The following is an 18,424-nucleotide window of genomic DNA, read 5'->3' as shown; positions in this document are numbered from 1 at the left end:
AATTAAGCCTTAATTCATGGATTTCATTACACTGGAGAGGAGAGGATGAGGCAATAAATAGTCCCTGCCTTGCTATTTATTCAAGGACCAAGATTTTTTTCGATGTGAAGCATACTCCAGGTGAATAAGGAATTGAGTAGCAATTTATTGCTGGTTTGCTATCTTTAAGGAGTTCAAATATTTTTTAAAAGGGTAATACACTAGAGGCAGTGTGTTATGAGAGTGGAAGAAATGAATCTCATAATCATAAACACTGCAGGCATCAGTTAGCTTTTTTTGCGTTAGAGTTGCACTACCATGATATTTTTGTCTACGTGACTATTAAAAATATTATGAAATGTGCTACAAAATGTAAGACACAAATGGGTTGACTTTCTTCAGGGTTTCTTCCAGTCTGCCATTCTAACTATGGTGGAACTGAAACCCCATTTACATTCAAGGAACAAGAGGAGTCCCAAAGCACTTCACCCCGGATGATATGTAACTACGATTGAATGTTCTGTCGGATTTAAATGACCACTGTGACTCAGATGGAAAACCAATGGAAACTCTGGAGAAATGCCATAGATGATGATTTAAGATGTTTCTCCGATGTTTCTGCTGATCTTCTGCAGAATTTCCAGCCATTAGGTTCATTTTCAAATGGAACAGAAGGATTCCTCAACTCTGAAAGTGATAAAGATTCACTGTCCAATCAAACAGGACAAAACCTTGTCTGCTGAGAGTGCATGTTGAAAAAGCAGGTGTACAGCTCATTATTTTCCATTTTGTCCCCATAGATTTATTAAATAGAAGGAAAATTGTATGCACAGAATCCCTACACTGCAGAAGGAGGTCATTTGGCCCATTGAGCTTGCAACCCAACAGTCCCACCTGTCCTATCCCTGTAACCCCCACATATTTACACTGCTAGTAACTGTCACTAAGGGGCAACTTAGCGTGGCCAATCAACCTAACATACACATCTTTTGGACTGTGGGAGGAAACCAGACCACTTGGAGGAAACCCACGCAAAATGTGCAAACTCCACACAGACAGTGACGATTCTCAGGAAAGATCCTTACTTGTTACATGCAAATCAAAATCCTTGCTCTCACCTGTGCAGTATTCATGTAGAGATAAGCCCTCCATTTAACTTTCCAACCCATCTCCCTTTGCACAAACCTGTAATTCCTCCTTCAAAACTTAAGCACTGGAATTCTACATCCTTACCCACCACGGAATCAGAGCGGGCAAGGGATGGAAAACGGAAAAGCTCATTGACCTTGGGTGGGAATTTCCGGTCTTGCTTGAGCGAGGCTGTAAAATTCCACCCAAGATCTCATTCTCGAACGTTCTTGCAGCTGGTACTGTTTTGATTTTGTAACTTCATCAGAAGAGAAGTGCAAACCCCATAAACACAAAATAGTTCTCTGCCACTCTTCTGATGAACAGTTGCAGAGCAGGAACTGTTCCAAGAAATTTTGGTCTCTGGTCTCTCAGTGTAAAATGTGGTTAAAGAGACACCATTTCAGCATAATTGGTTGGAATATTTATCTCTGGGGTGGCACGGAGGCACAGTGGTTAGCACTGCTGCCTCACAGTGCCAGGGACCCAGGTTTGATTCCCAGCTTGGATCACTGACTTGCAGAGTTTGCACATTCTCTCGTGTCTGGATGGGTTTCCTCCAGGCGCTCCTGTTTCCTCCCACAGTCCAAAAGACGTGCTGGTTAGGTGCATTGGCCATGCTAAATTCTCCCTTGGTGTATCCGAACAGGTGCTGGAGTGTGGCAACAAGGAGATTTTCACAGAAAATTCATTTCAGTGTTGATGTAGGCCTACTTCTGACACTAAAAAATAAATAAACTTTATTTAGTTGAAGGGCCTTTATTAAAGATGGGGGTTTAATTTGACATTTTACTAAACCAGACTGGGCAATACATTATTGATGTGAGCGTAAAGGAAGTTTAATGGTTATTGGCAATAAAGTTACCATTTCTGGAAATTATAGACCGGTGAGCCTTACTTCTGTGGTGGGCAAAGTTTTGGAAAGGATTATAAGAGGTAGGAATTGTAATCATCTAGAGAGAAATAATTTGATTAGGGATAGTCAACACGGGTTTTGTGAAGGGCAGATCGTGCCTCACAAACCTTATTGAGTTCATTGAGAAGGTGACCAAAGAGGTGGATAAGGTTAAAGCAGTTGATGTGGTGTATATGGATTTCAGTAAAGCGTTTGATAAGGTTCCCCATGATAAGCTACTGCAGAAAATACGGATGCATGGGATTGAGGGTGATTTAGAGGTTTGGATCAGGAATTGGCTAGCTGAAAGAAGACAGAGGGTGGTGGTTGATGGGAAATGTTCAACCTGGAATTCAGTTACTAGTGGTGTACCTCAGGGATCTGTTTTGGGGCCACTATTTGTCATTTTTATAAATGACCTAGATGAAGGATGGGTTAGTAAATTTGCAGATGACATTAAAGTCAGAGGAGTTGTGGATAGTGAGGATGGATGTTGCAGTTTGCACAGGGACATAGATAAGCTGCAGAGCTGGGCTGAAAGGTGGCAAATGGAGTTTAATGTGGAAAAGTGTGAGGTGATTCACTTTGGAAGGAGTAACAGGATTACAGAGTATTGGGCTAATGGAAAGACTCTTGGTAGTGTGGATGAGCAGAGAGATCTCGGTACCCATGTGCATAGATCCTGAAAGTTGGCACCCAGATTGATAGGGTTGTTAAGAAGGCGTACGGTGTGTTAGCTTTTATTGGTAGAGGGATTGCGTTTCGGAGCCATGAGATCATGTTGCAGCTGTACTAAACTGTGGTGAGGCCGCACTTGGAGTATTGTGTACAGTTCTGGTCGCCGCATTATAGAAAAGATGTGGAAGCATTGGAAAGCGTGCAGAGGAGATTTACCAGGATGTTGCCTGGTATGGTGGGAAGGTCTTATGAGGAAAGGCTGAGGGACTTGAGGTTGTTTTCGTTAGAGAGAAGAAGGTTAAGAGGTGACTTAATTGAGGCATACGAGATAATCAGAGGATTAGATAGGGTAGACAGTGAGAGCCTTTTTCGTCGGATGGTGATGGCTAACACGAGGGGGCATAGCTTTAAATTGAGGGGTGATAAATATAGGATGGATGTCAGAGGTAGGTTCTTTACTCAGAGGGTAGTAAGGGTGTGGAATGCCCTGCCTGCAGCAGTAGTGGACTCGCCAACTTTAAGGGCATTCAAATGGTCATTGGATAGAGATATGGATAACATTGGAATAGTTTAGGTTAGAGGGTCATTGGATTAGTTCCACTGGTCGGTGCAACATCGAGGGCTGAAGGACCTGTACTGCGCTGTAATGTTCTCTACGTTCTATTCCAATTCCATGCAATTTCTATAAATGTTTCGAGGGAGCAGCCACAGGACAAGTTGATTTGCAAGATAGCATCAGAGACATTTGGAAGAATCAGAATGCCAGAAATGTGGTGTGAGTTCCTTCAGAAAACGCAATCACAGAAAGTCACAGTCAATCATCCACCATATGGAGAGTCAGACTGCTGCGAGGAAAGTTGAGAGGAATGAATGTCACACCTCAGCTTCAAATAAGCTGGGTTTGCACCTTAAACAAGCAATTACTCAGAATCACACACTACTTGCAGCACAGAAACAGGCCATTTGATCCAAAAGAACTTTAATAGGGTTTCAGCTTCACATGAGGCTCCTGCCATTTTATTTCAGCTCATCTTTTCAGTGGGAAATGTTGTGTTTAAATACTTTAAGATAGGTTGCAGGGAGACTATTGCCTGTCCTGCTGCATTGAATTGTTTTCTGGCCTTTCCATTCTTTGTTACTACTGTTATCATTATCGAGACCCTGGAGGGAGTATTTTAACTGTTGGCTGCGTTAAAGAGATAGTCAGTTGTTGAAAATCAGTGGAGGTGGGGAGAGACAATTTGCAAATCTTGCACCCAAGAAGAAATTTGGTATCTAGGTGCTACCAATGACATTCAAATGAAGTACAAACCTGAAAATGGTTTGGACCTCTGAATGCCAGTCTTTAAATAGAAGTCAATTTTCCAGATTCTCCCCCCACCATTCATTTGTCTCTAAAAAAACATTATGTTGCATTGAATGCTCCTAATTGTTATGCATGATGTCTCGTTATGTGGACTTAACAAGAAACCAATTAGAAAAGCTTACTAACTAAATCTATAAAATGATTGAGGTTCGTTTTTGGACTCACATCTTTTGCAGACAGATGAGAAGCTTAAAGTGCAGCTATGTTGCAGACACGTTATTGCAATTATAAAAAGGTTATGCATCCTAGATGTTAGCTCAAATCCCAATGCACAGGGGAAGAGCTTGGGGTATAGTGGGTAGCATTTTGGCCTCCACTTCAGTTTGAGTGGCACTCCTGGACTTGATGGCCATCGGAGGTGTGTTCACGTTGTGGCCAAACAGGTTGAGAATAATTGTCAGCAGTGTGCTGATTCTCTAGAGAATCTATCAATTAGCTAAAGAAAAGAGACCTCCTTCTTATCCTTCACTTGCTCTGAGAATCTCCAAGGAGAATTGCTACCAAGGGGACATCATGCTCTAAGCTACCTCAATCATACATTGTCCATCAATTATAGGCAACATGCCAGTAGGTACTGCTGGAAATGTGGTGAACCTGCTCCACTTAAAGGCAGACTATAACTCTTAACATGAAGGTGCAGCTTTACAATGTTATCTTTTATGTTTTTTGGATGTGTGTATCACTGGCAAGGCCTACATGGATTGTTCATCCCTAAAAGCTGTTGAGAAGGTGATGATGAGCCACCTTCTTGTGCCTACACCACACTGACTACAGCAGCTCAAGAAGATAGTTCACCACCTCCTTACCAAGGGCAATTGGGGATGGGTACTAAATGTTGTCCTTGCCAGCAGACATCCCATGCGCAAATAAATAAAACCTTAGAAAAATGCACCTCCCCTTTATGAGCTTCGGTCTTCCTTTAGGTGGAGCAAGCTCACCATATTCCTAACTTCCCAAAGTGATGGGTTGCCGATAAACTGTGTGATTATTGCCGACTGCTCGCCTGTTATTTTTAAATGAGGAGTGACTGCTAAAATCGATCAGTTTTCCCACTGTTGTCATTGGTTGGGTGGAGTGGACATCTTGAATACCCCTCACCCGATTTATACCACACACAAAAAAAATTCCCAGTTAAAATAGAAACAGCCATTTTATCTGGATTTGCATTTTTCCAGTTGTTTCATTTTTAAAATTTGTCAGTTGACACATGTTAAATATTCCCATTAAAAACTGATGGCTACGCTGACAAACACTAAAGAAATTCAGAAGTACTTGGACTATTATATGAAAAGTGCTTGGCCTCTAATTGCTAACCAGAATAGAACTTCATCTAAAATCTTCCATTCATGTCATTTAAAAATGCAACTGTTATGAAACGTGCCTGAACTGGATGTCTCTTTTGCAGATTCTTTTGAGCAATTATGTTGCTGAAGATCCTTCTGAATAATGTTTTACCTTTTGCAAATCATTAAAAAAAAAGAACTGCCACAGTGGTAATTGCAGCTTTAGAATCAAACCCATGAAAACACACACAGTTCTCTGCCATGGAGAAAGAGATGTAAAAAGAATTTAAGTGCCAAAATTCTGAGCTGGCTCAATTTAGTTCCGAATAGCAGAATGTCCATTGCAATAAAGCCAGCCTAATGATTGCTCTTAATCTGCACTCAATTGCTCTCTAAATGAAAAAAAAATTGAATAGCAAAATTGTAAAGGGGAGTCTGCATACTGGCGTTGTCAAAACTATTTTTGAGTTTTGGGCTAATTATTTTATATTTTTTATTACATGGTAGAGGGATTTGATATGTAATATGCACCACCTGGCAATGTTTGATGCTTCCAAGCTGTGGGGAAAAAAAACTAGAAAATGTTTAACTCGGAAACATTGACACAGTTTGCCTTCATGGATGTCGAATGGTGTCAAAATAAAGAAATATTTCTGTGTGCAATTTTTTGCATTTTGTTTTGCTTAACCATTTTAAAACTTCCTTTGCCTCTTCGTTTTAAACTTACTGTCTGGTGTCATGCATCATGTTAGTAGCTGACATGGAGGGTAGGTAATCTGCTGCCAGCCTTCATTCAAAGGAAACTGATTTGAAGTGATTTGGTTTGATTTAATATTGTCACATGTATTAGTATACAGTGAAAAGTATTGTTTCTTGCATGCTGTATGGACAAAGCATACCATTCATAGAGGAGGAAAGAGAAAATGCAGAGTGTAGTGTTACAGTCATAACTAGAATGTAGAAAAAAGATCAACTTAGTGTGAGATAGGTCCATTCAAAAGTCTGATAACCGCAGGGAAGAAATTGTTCTCAAGTTGGTTGGTATGTGACCTCAGACTTTTGTATCTTTTTCCAAACAGAAGAAGGTGGAAGAGAGTGCGTGAGGTTCTTAATTATGCTGGCTGCTTTTCCGAGGCAGAGCAAAGTGTAGACAGAGTCAATGGATGGGAGGCTGCTTTGCGTGATGGGCTGGGCTTCATTCACAAACTTTTGTAGCTTCTTGCGGTCTTAGGCAGAACAGGAGCCATAGCAAACTGTGATACAACCAGAAAGAATGCTTTCTATGGTGCATCTGTAAAGGTTGGCGAGAGTCCTAGCGGACATGTCAAATTTCCTTAGTCTTTTGAGAAAGTAGATGCATTGATGGGCTTTCTTTAACTATAGTGTTGGTATTGGGGGGGGCCAGGGCAGATCTGAACACCTAAAAACTTGAAGCTCTCAACCATTTCTACTTTATCCCCATTGATGTAGGAAGGGGAATATTCTCCACTATGCTTCCTGAAGTCGATAACTATCTCCTGTGTTTTGTTGGCATCGAGGAAAGATTATTGCTTTCACACCAGCCTACCAGATTATCTCATTCCTGCACTTTATCTCATCATTGTTTGAGATCTGACCCACTATGGTGATGTCCATCAGCAAATTTGAAAATCAAGTTGGAGGGGAATTTGGCCACACAGTCATTGGTGTACAAGGAGTATAATAGGGGGCTGAGAACACAGCCTTGTGGGGCACTAGTGTTGAGGATGATAGTGGGAGAAGTGTTGTTGCCTATCCTTACTGATGGCAGTCTGCAGGTTAAGAAGTTCAGGATCCAGTTGCAGAGGGAGAAGCCAAGCCCCAGAATCCAGATACTGCATCTCCTGGAATTTAGTACTGCATTTAAATTGCATTCCAGCACAATAAAATACTTTCAGATCAGGATAACACTATTTAGATTCAATTTTTGGCACCAGAGAATCTATATCTCACATGTACCCTTCTAGTTTATCCCGTGTCAGACAGGTGTAGGCATCAAAGCATTGACTGTTAGGTAGGAGTTGTGCCTGATAGGGATTGTTGGTAGATGTGTGTGTGAGGTGTGGTGAATTGAGCAATGGCTGAGTTTAGTTGCTTATTTGTAAGGATATGGTATGTATATATGCAGTCACTGACTCTGACCTATTGTGTGAGGTCATTAAACCTTCTGCAGTACTACAGACTGTAGTCTGGCCTAAGTCACATGTAGGCTAGACTTGGTAAGGATGGCAGATCTCCTTCCCTAAGGGACATTAATGAACCAGATGGATTTTTAACGACAGCCAAAAAAGGTTTCGTGGTCATCATCAGACTTTTAATTCCAGATTTTTATTGATTTCAAATTTCACCATCTGCCATCTGTGTCCCTGGAAATGTAAATTGGTCTCTGGATTACTAGTCTAGTGATAATACCACCACACCACTGCCTCTCCTTTGCATCATGTCACACAACTTTGACTTTCAATGGCAATATTGTTGATGTTCCAAATGATGGTGAAAAGACAGAAGGGCTTCAATGTCAAAACTCAATGCTGAGCTGTGTAAAAATAAGAGGGATGTGAAGAGGAGTCTTACCTGGACAATCCTGGTTAACTCATTACATTTACTCCAGTACAAAGTTCATTTGTCCCCTTATCAAAGTCAACAGGCAAATAAAACGGGTGCTCGGCCAACAGATATCCAATCAGTACAGCAAAGATTCTCAGCTCCCTTTGTTCTAATCCTTGTTCCCATTATTTGACAGATTTGATGCTAAATGAAAGTGCTACCAGTTGGTTATCAGCTACAGTGCATATCATATTATTCGTTTTCATTCATTTCCCACTTTCGAATTGCGTCACCTATCAGAATTAACTTCACATCATGATGTAATTTGTTTGAAAATTATGAGTAATTGAAAAATCTTAAAAATTAGAAAATCATTGTTCCTTTTCATTCTCCTTGTCAGTAACATAAGTGATCAAAAACATAAACTGTAACACTGGAATAGTGAAGTCAAGTATTCAAAAGCAGATTATTTAAATGATGTTTATTTTTTATAAATATTTCTGGATCTACGAATAGTCGTTTGGCGTAATGCAGAATTTGATTATTGCTGAAAAAATGCATCTTGTCAAAGCTTTTCATCTTGGACTCATCAGGACATTCACAAGAATACCACTGTCAGGGGTGACAATGGACAGAATTTTCCCCAGAACTGACAAAGTGTCATTTCAGGTACAAAAAGCAGTACGATGAGTGCAGAACCTAAGGTGCATCCAGCTTTCCTTGAAGTAAGTCGTCATCACCCTTCTGCCTCGAGAAGTAACTCACTGCCACTGCCAAACCAAGCCCATCAAAGAGATGGAGGGTGGGGGCTGCTGCTTAGGGGGATTGGTGATAGGGAGGTTTTGTAGGAGTTTAGGGATGGGGGAAAATTTGGGGGGACAGGTAGGGTTTTTTGGGGGGATGTGGTGGGTTGTGGAACTGCTGGTTGCCAAGCCTACTAATCTGTGAATGTGGAGGCTATGTAAACCTCCCTGGTTCTCCTGTGCCTTGTTCCAGATGGCTGCACCTGAGATCAATGACCCAAGTTGCTATCCTCTAACTGGAGTAGGCTGGGCCTCAAACACATGTCCGAAGGAATATCAGCTGATCAGTACAGCCACAGATGGGTCCTCTGCAAAGGGTTTTAGGCAGAAATCCAGCCGCTATCTGTGTGTCAGCTCTCTGCTGAATAAAGAGAATCTGCAAGAGGACATTGTGTCAGATATCCAGTTGCTTCCTGAAAAGAACCCCCTGCCATCAGGATATGCATTCGTTACTGAATTCCTGGATCCAAAGGTCAATGCGTTGAAAAAGAAATGACTGTGCATTAAGAGGGTCACATTTGGTGAGGCAGACACTGCCGTTTTTGATGTCAAACTGACTGGAAAAAGCAAGCAGATTGTGCCTTCGTACACGTGCATAGGAGAGCTGAGTGGTTTTGTCATCTGGTGTAGGAAAGGGAAAATGGCCAAGCCAAAACCACTGCCCAAGCCAAGAAGCATTGGTCTCAATATGAGAGGCTTGTCTCTGGTCAATGAGAGCTTCTTCCTTAGGATTCTGGTTGGGCTCTTCCTCCAGTCCCTCCTGGTCCTCCTTCTTCTCAAAGGAAGTGGCATGTTCATCATCCTCATCCTCCAAAATGTCACTCCACTGCTGTGCCAGTTGTGGAGGGCAAGCGGATGACAACAATGCAGGATATCCTGTGGGAGCTATACTGGGGCAATCGAGACAGCGGAAACATATCTTCAGCAGCCCTATGCACCACTCAATACTGGCCAAATGGCACTATCAGCCTCATTATGACAGAACTCCACCTTAGTCTTGGTCCTCTGCAGTGGCATCATTAGCCATGACCCCAGCAAGTAACCCTGCTATCTTGGCAGCCTGGAGTGATCCTCAATGAGCTGGGGTCTGCGATTGCCCCAAGATGTAGCTATCAAGTACACTTTGTGAGAAGCATGCCCAGACATGCATGATGGCGAGCCAGTTATCATACACCAGATGGACATTCAGGGAGTTGATGAAGGACATTCTCTGCTGCTCTCAAGGTGACAATATGTTCCATCAATGGCCCCCTGGACCTGAGGCATCCCGGTGATGATGATGATTCCTCCAACCCCAGTATCTCGGTAGGCCTGGTTAAGGTCAAAGTGGATGTATTTGGAGACCTGAGCATAAAGAGCATCAGTCACTTCTCAGGTGCACTTGTGGGCTGAGGATCAAGGGGTGCCACACAAATCCCCGATCGAGCCCCGGAATAACCAGGTTGCTTCACAATTTAGTGTTACTGTGAGCTTCATGGCCACATGGAGTGGGTGTCCTCCCTCCTCCAGGTGGTGCCAGTTCCACAAGGACATGGGAGAGGTGCTGCCCTGTCTCCTTGCTCAGGCGGAGTCTTCGGTAGCTCGTGGTGTCCTGCAGTTCAATGAAGGACAAGCAGGTCTTGTAAACTTGAGGTCTCCTTCTCCAGTATCTTCAACACCACCTCCTCAGCCTGCTGGGTGGCTGGGTCTTGACTCTGACCAGTGGCCTCCTGTTGATCTGGTGCAGGCTCCAGTCTGAGTTGACATTGTTGGAGTCGGTGACGTCGCTCGTCCCTCCAGAGCAATGATCAAGATGATTACCAGCTCCACGGGCTCGATACCCATTCAGATCAGTAATCTGGAGGAATGGGAGGAGCAAGAGACAGAGTCAGTAAGATCATCCATCCTGTGACCCTCATTCCCTCCTAACATCCCATGTCTTCATGATCCTGGAGGCTGACAACAGTAGCCCCTCTCTGACAGCTTGTGCTACCTCAACTGTCTGCTATATGCCCGTTGCATATCGTTGCTTTACCAGCCACGGTCACTGACCATGCACCTTCGTAGTCACCTACAGCCTCCCATCTGGTTGTTCCCCCCCTTCACATCAGCAGCATTGGGGTCCATCATGTAGTATGGAAAATGTACACCCGTGTGAATCTTCAGGGTTCACACAGGACACTCTGTGAGGTGGCAGCTTCTCCCTCCCAGCACACAACCCTTGACATTTAAGGATTCAACCTCTCACCTTAACTTGGAAAATGGGCAGCTGATTTAGTGAGGGTTAAATGATGATGACCAATTGGGTGGACGAGCATGGCTTGCTGGAATGTTAGAGGACACATACTCTCTGAAGCAAAGAAGGGCTACACTAATAGGCACTATTAATACTGAGGCTTGATCATCTCACAGCCTAACTAATGTCATCCCTTTATATCTGGGCAGCTGCTGCATGACCTATGAGTTAAAGTGCTACACATTCCCATTCCCTACAGCCTGAGCATTACTGACTTGCGTTCTCTCTTTGGGTGGCATGCAGCCAGCTCATTACGATGGCAGCTCTCAGTCTTATTACTCACTTCCCCCCAAAGCATGACCTTCACCCAAACCACTGTCAACCAATATCTATAAGCTTCTTTTCCATTCTCTGCTGCACAGCCTGAAAATTCAACACTGGCATTGAAATGGCTCAAGTAAGAACCGTTTAACTCTTATCTCTAGCAATATCAGCTGCAAGGATGAGGAAAATACTCATTTGAACAACACTGTGAGTACTTAAGTCACAGTGCTTGAAAGAAAACTCATTCAAAAAAACTGAGTGAAGCCAGACCCCAAATGTGAAACTGCAGAGCATCTTGAAAGTTAATGAGATGTGAATTGCTGTATAAACAAACAACTTCAACGGGAGCTATGAAGTCAGAATGTTTCAAAGCAACTGCAGAACATCTTGAAAGTTAATGAGGAATATGAAATGCTTTTCCAAAAGACAAGCTACAGAATAGTACAGTCTAGACAGAAGGTTTATGGACGTACAGCCTGCAGATTTGCTGTGGGCTCTATTAAGGGGTTTTGAACATGAAAGGCAGCAGGCCAACCACAACCTCCATCCTGGGAGACCCTCAACGTGGCCCCTGCAGCCCTACCTGCCTTGAACAATCCATCCCCACCCCGCTCCGTCCTTTGAATCTGGCCAGTGGTTACTTTATCCTTGTACATCCCAGCACTAAGTGAAAAGCAGTACTCACTTCCTAGCTCCCTCTGGAAGTCCATGGCACCGGGTGCACATTTTTAAAGACAAGTAGTGACTGGCACCTGCTAGTGGATAGGAAGATTCTGTGAGGCGGGAACATCTGATTTCAATCTCGGTAATGAAAATTAAGTTGATTCAAATACATTTGAATATGGGTCTTGGCCTTTCTTGGTGTGAACCTGATGATTCCAGCAGGAAGGGCCTGGGAAGATGGTATTCAGAGTTTCTGCTGGCATGAATTCTGATACTGGCCTCTTGCCAGAGTAACCAGCCACAATAGGATTTGTGTCTGCCACAAACCATGCCAGTAACCTGCCTGCAACACCTTTTTACTAAATGAGGAGAGAATGTTGCATGTTTGACAAATGGACTCTGGTAGAAGCATTGCCATGAAGGATGCACTAGTTAATATATGATTTAGAATCATCATAGAATCATAGAAACCCTACAGTGCAGAAAGAGGCCATTTGGCCCATTGAGTCTGCACTACCACAATCCCACCCAGGCCCTACCCCAATATCCCTACATATTCACCCGCTAATCCCTCTAACCTATGCGTCTCAGGACACTGGGGCAATTTTAGCATGGCCAATCAACCTAACCTGCACATCTTTGGACTGTGGAAGGAAACCAGAGCAGCCGGAGGAAACCCATGCAGACACGAGTAGAGTGTGCAAACTCCGCACAGACAGCGACCCAAGCCGGGAATCGAGCCCAGGTCCCTGGTGCTGTGAGGCAGCAGTGATAACCACTGTGCTGTCATGCCACCCAATTTCTTTGCAAAAATAACATTTTGGAATATAGTTTATGGACATTTGAGACATGATATAGTAAGTATAGCATATTTGGGAACTAAAACAATGAATCTGGACTTATGGTTCTTGAAGCTTTCTGTCATTGGGATTTTTCCCACACAATTTCTGGATCTATTACATACAAACTGATAGAGACTGATTTGCTGTGATTAGTCAGCAGCCATTATTATTGGATCGTACAACTACCAGATGGTAGAAAGTGATCTGGATAGACCTTAATTTTCTTGCTCCTCACCATTCCTATCTTCTCCAGGCAACCTTCAAATGAAGTTGCGAACATGGAAGGCATTAGCTCATGAAAATGACTGCTGGATATTTTTCATTATGTTTCTAATTTGCTAAAGTTGTCAATGACGAATTTAGCTAGAGGTCATCATCATTAAAGAGGTTGCTTATGTTTACACTCCAGTGAAATAATTAGCTTTTATTGATTTTGAAAATAAATCATAAAAAAGGATTTTGCATACGCTTATGCAAAGTAGTGTTGTAATTAGAGGTTGAAAATCATGCCCTGTGGGTTCATAATGCAGAAGATAGCAAACAGCAAGCCACAAGTGGGTTGCATTGGAATTAGAAACGGGATAATTTTTATTTTAAAAATGGATACAGTGTTTTGATCTTTGAAATACCTTGGACTTACAGGTAATTTTTTTTGCCTTTAAACTGACCACAACAATTTAATGTCACACTGCTTGCTCATTAAACACTCCAAGCAAATAGAATTGGGGAAGTTAACGGTGCAATTGCTTTGAACTGAAAATGTGTTGTGCCGTTTCATATAGGACATCAAGAGTGTGCTAACAAAGAAAGATTCAGTAGTAGAAATCCAGAGACTTGGGCTAATGATCCAGAAAATGTGAATTCAAATTAAATTCAGGTTAATTTTGTTTTGAAAAGCTTTTGGCGGGAGTCACCATGCATATATCGGGGGCAAATCTCCCAGCCCTCTGCGCTATTCTATTCAACAGGCTGAGAGACGTCAGCAGGTTTCTCGTTGGCGCCAAAAGCTCCACATGTCTCCAAAGTGCAAGACTCTAAGCGTCAGCAGCCCCATGCCGGAAATCAAGGAGTGAACTGGCAATGCCCAAGGAGCACCTTGGCACTGCTGCCCACTGGGCATCGGGCAGTGACATCGGGGGTGGGGGGGGGAGGCGGTGATTTCAGGGCTTGCCTGTGGAGGTCTGGGAGGCCAGCGATTGGGTATGTGGGGAGATTGGAGAGGCAGCGTTGGAGGGAGGGGTGGGGGGGTGCTGTGGGGCTGGCCAGCGATTGGGCTGAGAGATTTGCTCATGTGCAGTGGCCTGCTCAGTGCTGTGCTGCTGGCCTTTTGCGCAGGAGTAGGCCCTGCCCCCTGATTTTGTGAAGGGATCCCACTAGGGCACTCTGCAGTGCTCAGAATGTGGGAGATTCAATCTGAAAACCACACTGAAAAAAACCTAGCGGGATTTACACCCGTTTTCATGCGAATTTGAATTCACTTATTCGAATTCTAAGCGCTAGGGCACTTAGAATTTTTTTCGGAGAATCCTGGCCATCATGTTTGTCTTAAAAATCCACAGATTCATCGATGTTCTTTTGGGGAGGAGAACTGTAATCATTACCTGGTGCCCACCCTCTTTGGTACTTGGGGGCACGATTCTCCAGCCTCCTAGTCATGTGTTTCCCACTGCCAGGAAGTGGCGTGTTGTTTGTTAGCGGCACGATTCTCTAGTCCTGCTGCTGTCAATGGGAATTCCACACCAGCAGGGTTGTGCTGCCAGCGGGACTGGAGAATCCCGCCAGTGCGAACGGCCAGAGAATCCCAGCTCAACACTTAACCAATGTTGTTGATTCTTGGGGACTGATTTGAGTACTGAGCAAATGGGTGATTTTGAGTGAGTTAAGATCATGTCCGAATCATATATCTGAGGTGGTCCAGCAATTTCCTTACTGCAAACCTCTCTTCTAACCTATAGTTGGATTGAATGATACCATGTGCAAAATACATAAAACATGGGCCATGGCTTTAATGGATTTTTTTAATACAAGTAGCAAATTTCAGAATTTTTTAGGAGCCAAGTGATTGAACTGATGTGAAACACTTAGAAGGGCATTGAACCTTTTTCTTTTTGCAGGATTAAAATTCACAGTAAAAGGGGGAAATTACTCAGGCCTCTTAACATTAAATTTTAAAAACAGTTTTTGTGCTCGCATTTAAGACTGTGCAATAAAAATTGAACAGAATGACTCTTCCCTACTCTCCTGATGATAAAGTAAAAATGATATAACATGATGCAAAATTTTCAGAGAAGGTTCCCTGCATGCAGTAGGAGGAGGTCATATGGCTCAGTGAGTTTGTGTTGACTCTTCGACAGAGCATCCTACCCAGGCCCTAAACCCATAACCCCCAGATATGTCCCACTAATCCCCCTAACCCACACTTCTTTGAACATTAAGGTGCAATTTAGCAATGCCAATTCATCTAATCTGCATATCTTTGGACTTTGGGAGGAAACCCATGTAGACAAGGGGAGAATGTGCAAACTCCACACTGTCACCCAAGGCTGGAATCGAATCCAGATTCCTGGTGCTGTAAGTCAGCTGTACGAACTGCACTGCCACTGTGCCATCCGCCCACTTGTGTACTATTAATCAATCATACCGATTTGTGGGGTTAAAATAAGGGTTAACTTTTTCTGCTTGGTGAATAACTTTGCAAATTAGGCACTTACTATAAATGATTTTTCAGTCAAAAGATCATGTATAACACAGTATCCAAAATTCCAATTTTCTCCCTTGGCTAGGCAGAGTTCTCCACTGGGAATGTACTTTGGAAAATGATCCCTGTTGTACAGAATTTATGACTCATTGTCTGGATCAAGTTCACAGTGATACTGAGCACAATGGCACAGTGGTTAGCACTGCTGCCTCACAACATCAGGGACCTGGGTTTGATTCCCAGCTTGAGTCACTGTCTGTGCGGAATTTCTACATTCTCCCTGTGTCTACGTGGATTTCCTCCGGGTGCTCCAGTTTCCTCCCACAAGTCTGAAAGACGTGCTGGTTAGGTGAATTGGCCATGCTAAATTCTCCCTCAGTGTACCCGATCAGGCGCTGGAGTGTGGCGACTAGGGGATTTTCACACTGAATTCACTGCAGCGTTAATGTAAGCCTACTTGTGACACCAATAAATAAACTTTAAACTGAGTGCATACCTGAGCTTTTGGGGAATTTAAAGTGTTAATCTTGTTCTTGTAAAATCAATTTTAATTATAATCGGCAGTAACTGGGGTATGCTGAGTAGGTAGATGCAGACAAAAAAAATTCTCTTCTTTAAGTGGAGTGCAGCAGAGAGCAAGGAAAGCAGCATTAACTAGCGATGTCCATGACCTATTGCTGGGAACTTAATTAAAAAAGACTTGAAGAGTCACATGACGGCACGTTGGCAGGGTGGACTCTGATTCAGTAACTTAGCTTTTCAAAGATTGGGGCACCATTTTAAATGCCACCCCAGTACTCAGCAGTTAGAATGGAAAGCACCCATCTTCCCGCTCTGTCCGGGCATTGCCCCCAGCACTGCCTGGGATCTGCCCTCAGCGCTGACTGAACAGTACCAACTGGAAGTGATTGGATGGTGCCAGAGGCACTGCCCATTTATGACTACCCTGAACAATGCACTCACCTGAGCAAAGGTAAGTAGGAAATTAAGTTCTGAAGGGAACATGAAGAAGCTACAAAAATATAAAAATAGGTTAAGTGGGTGGGAAAAGATCTTGAAAAGAATAGAGTATAACATGGGAAAATGTGAGCTTGTTCATTTTGGCAGAATGAATAGAAGGAAGCATATTATCGAAACAGTGAGAGATTGCAGAGTTCTGGGATGCAGAGGGATCTTAGTAAAGCTTAGTATGAAGGTGCAGCAAGTAATTAACAAATCAAATAGAATGTTATTGTTTATTGCAAGGAAACTGAATACAAGGGTGGGGAGGTTATGCTTAATTTATAAGGGCATAAAAGGTTTACAAGATTAATACCTGGAATGGGCAGATAAGGTTGGATAGATTAAGCTTGCATCCACTAGGGTTTAGAAGAGTAAGAAGCGACAGGCTTGAAACATATATAATGCTTGTGGGAGAACCTAGAATTTGGGCCACTAGTTAAAATTAGGGAGTCGCCCATTTAATACAGAAATTAAGTGGATTTTTTTTCTCTGAGGGTTGTAAGACTTTGGAATTCTCTACCTCAAAAGGTGGTTGAGGCAGAGCCTTTGAATACCTTTAATACTGAAGTAGATAGATTCTTGATAATCCAAGAGTAAAAGGTTATTTGGAGTAGGCAGAAACGTGCAGTTAATCCATGCTCTTGTTGAATGGCAGAGCAGGCTTGAGAGGCCAAGTGACCTATTCCTGCTCTGAATTTTGTTACAATCCCAGTTGATGTTATCACTGAATGACAGGGTCCCGGAATGGAACCCCAGCCGCTAAGATTGTAACTTTTACTTTTTTTTAATAAAACAATGATGAACAGAGTTACAGAAATGCCAAAATAGCTTTTAACAACAGAAAAACACTTTTTTAAACATGAAAAATTTGACTATAACACAAAATCTTTCACCCCGTGCATATCTTCACTAATGTACACAGAATTTAAGAATAACACAGGTCACAAAATATGTCTTACCTAATGTTCTCAGTAAGTACAGGGTCCCTGTAAACCAATTGGCCAATTGTGGTCAGGCACACCCCACTCAGAAATCAAGTAACAGATGCCAGCCAATCCAATTTCTGTGGATTTTTCCTCAAATCCTCCCAGATGATTATTACCGTGAGCTCACTGGACTCCAGCTTTGACACGAGTGTTTTCCAGGGTGAAATTCTCTGGCCATTCAGGTCTGAAAGCCAGAAATTCCCACCCGACTGTCAATGCGGTTTCACATTGCCCACAACCTGTCCACTAAAATTCCAGTAGCCGGTGGGATGGGAGAACCTCCACTCTCAAAAAGACACATCTTAGAATCTTATTTGAAACGATGTTTTCCTTCAGCTGTTCTCATCAGGATCCAGTTACAGGATTTCCAACTCTCCTTTCAGTATTCCTCTGCCTTGAACTGCTAAGTTTCCACACAATCTCTTAGGCACCTAGCCACTGATAGAACACTACTACTTGACAAATTGCACAAAGGTCACCAACCTTAGGACTGCTTCAGAAACCTGACTTCTCTCTAGCCAACTTTACCAGGTCTGCACTTTCAGCTTTGTATTTAACTATAATGAAAGTACCTCATTCAAATTCTAGGTTCCCTTTTGTTCCTTTGACTTCATTCTTCCTAAAACTTCTCTTTTCATTCCCCGCTTTCTAGAACTAGATGTTTTTTAGTTTCTAAGAGTTGTTTTCTTGCCCATTTCTCCATTGTTCTGCTTCTGACAGATCTGTGAGAACTGCCTTCTCTCTCACTAGCTAGCTCCAACTGCCTGGGTTCCAGTTAAAACTAAACTCAGAAGGTAATTTTAACTTAAAGGTGATCCCCAGTTGCTCAGCAATAACCCATCCTTCTCCGTATTTGTTTGATTTTTGTCATAAACTCTTTCAGCGTAATACAAAGTTTGAAATGAAACTAAAACTCCATATATGCAAGGACTTTTTAAAAATATGAATCTAATAGAGCTTTAACTGTTTCCAACACGGAAACATTAAATTAAATTCA

General features: G+C 42.7%; 1 protein-coding gene and 1 pseudogene across 5 annotated transcripts in view; both read left to right on the top strand.

Annotated features, from left to right (window-relative positions):
• The window catches only part of ndst3 (N-deacetylase/N-sulfotransferase (heparan glucosaminyl) 3), a 765,674-nt gene that overhangs the window by 74,810 nt on the left and 672,440 nt on the right, over positions 1 to 18,424 (top strand). The gene's annotated exons all lie outside the window — the stretch shown is intronic.
• Positions 8,891 to 9,556, top strand: LOC145335534 (multivesicular body subunit 12A pseudogene; annotated as a pseudogene).

This window comes from Carcharhinus amblyrhynchos, chromosome 1 (assembly GCF_965287045.1).
Source record: "Carcharhinus amblyrhynchos chromosome 1, sCarAmb.v2.hapA, whole genome shotgun sequence".
Lineage (NCBI taxonomy): Eukaryota > Metazoa > Chordata > Chondrichthyes > Carcharhiniformes > Carcharhinidae > Carcharhinus > Carcharhinus amblyrhynchos.
This window is presented reverse-complemented; position numbering and strand designations above follow the sequence as displayed.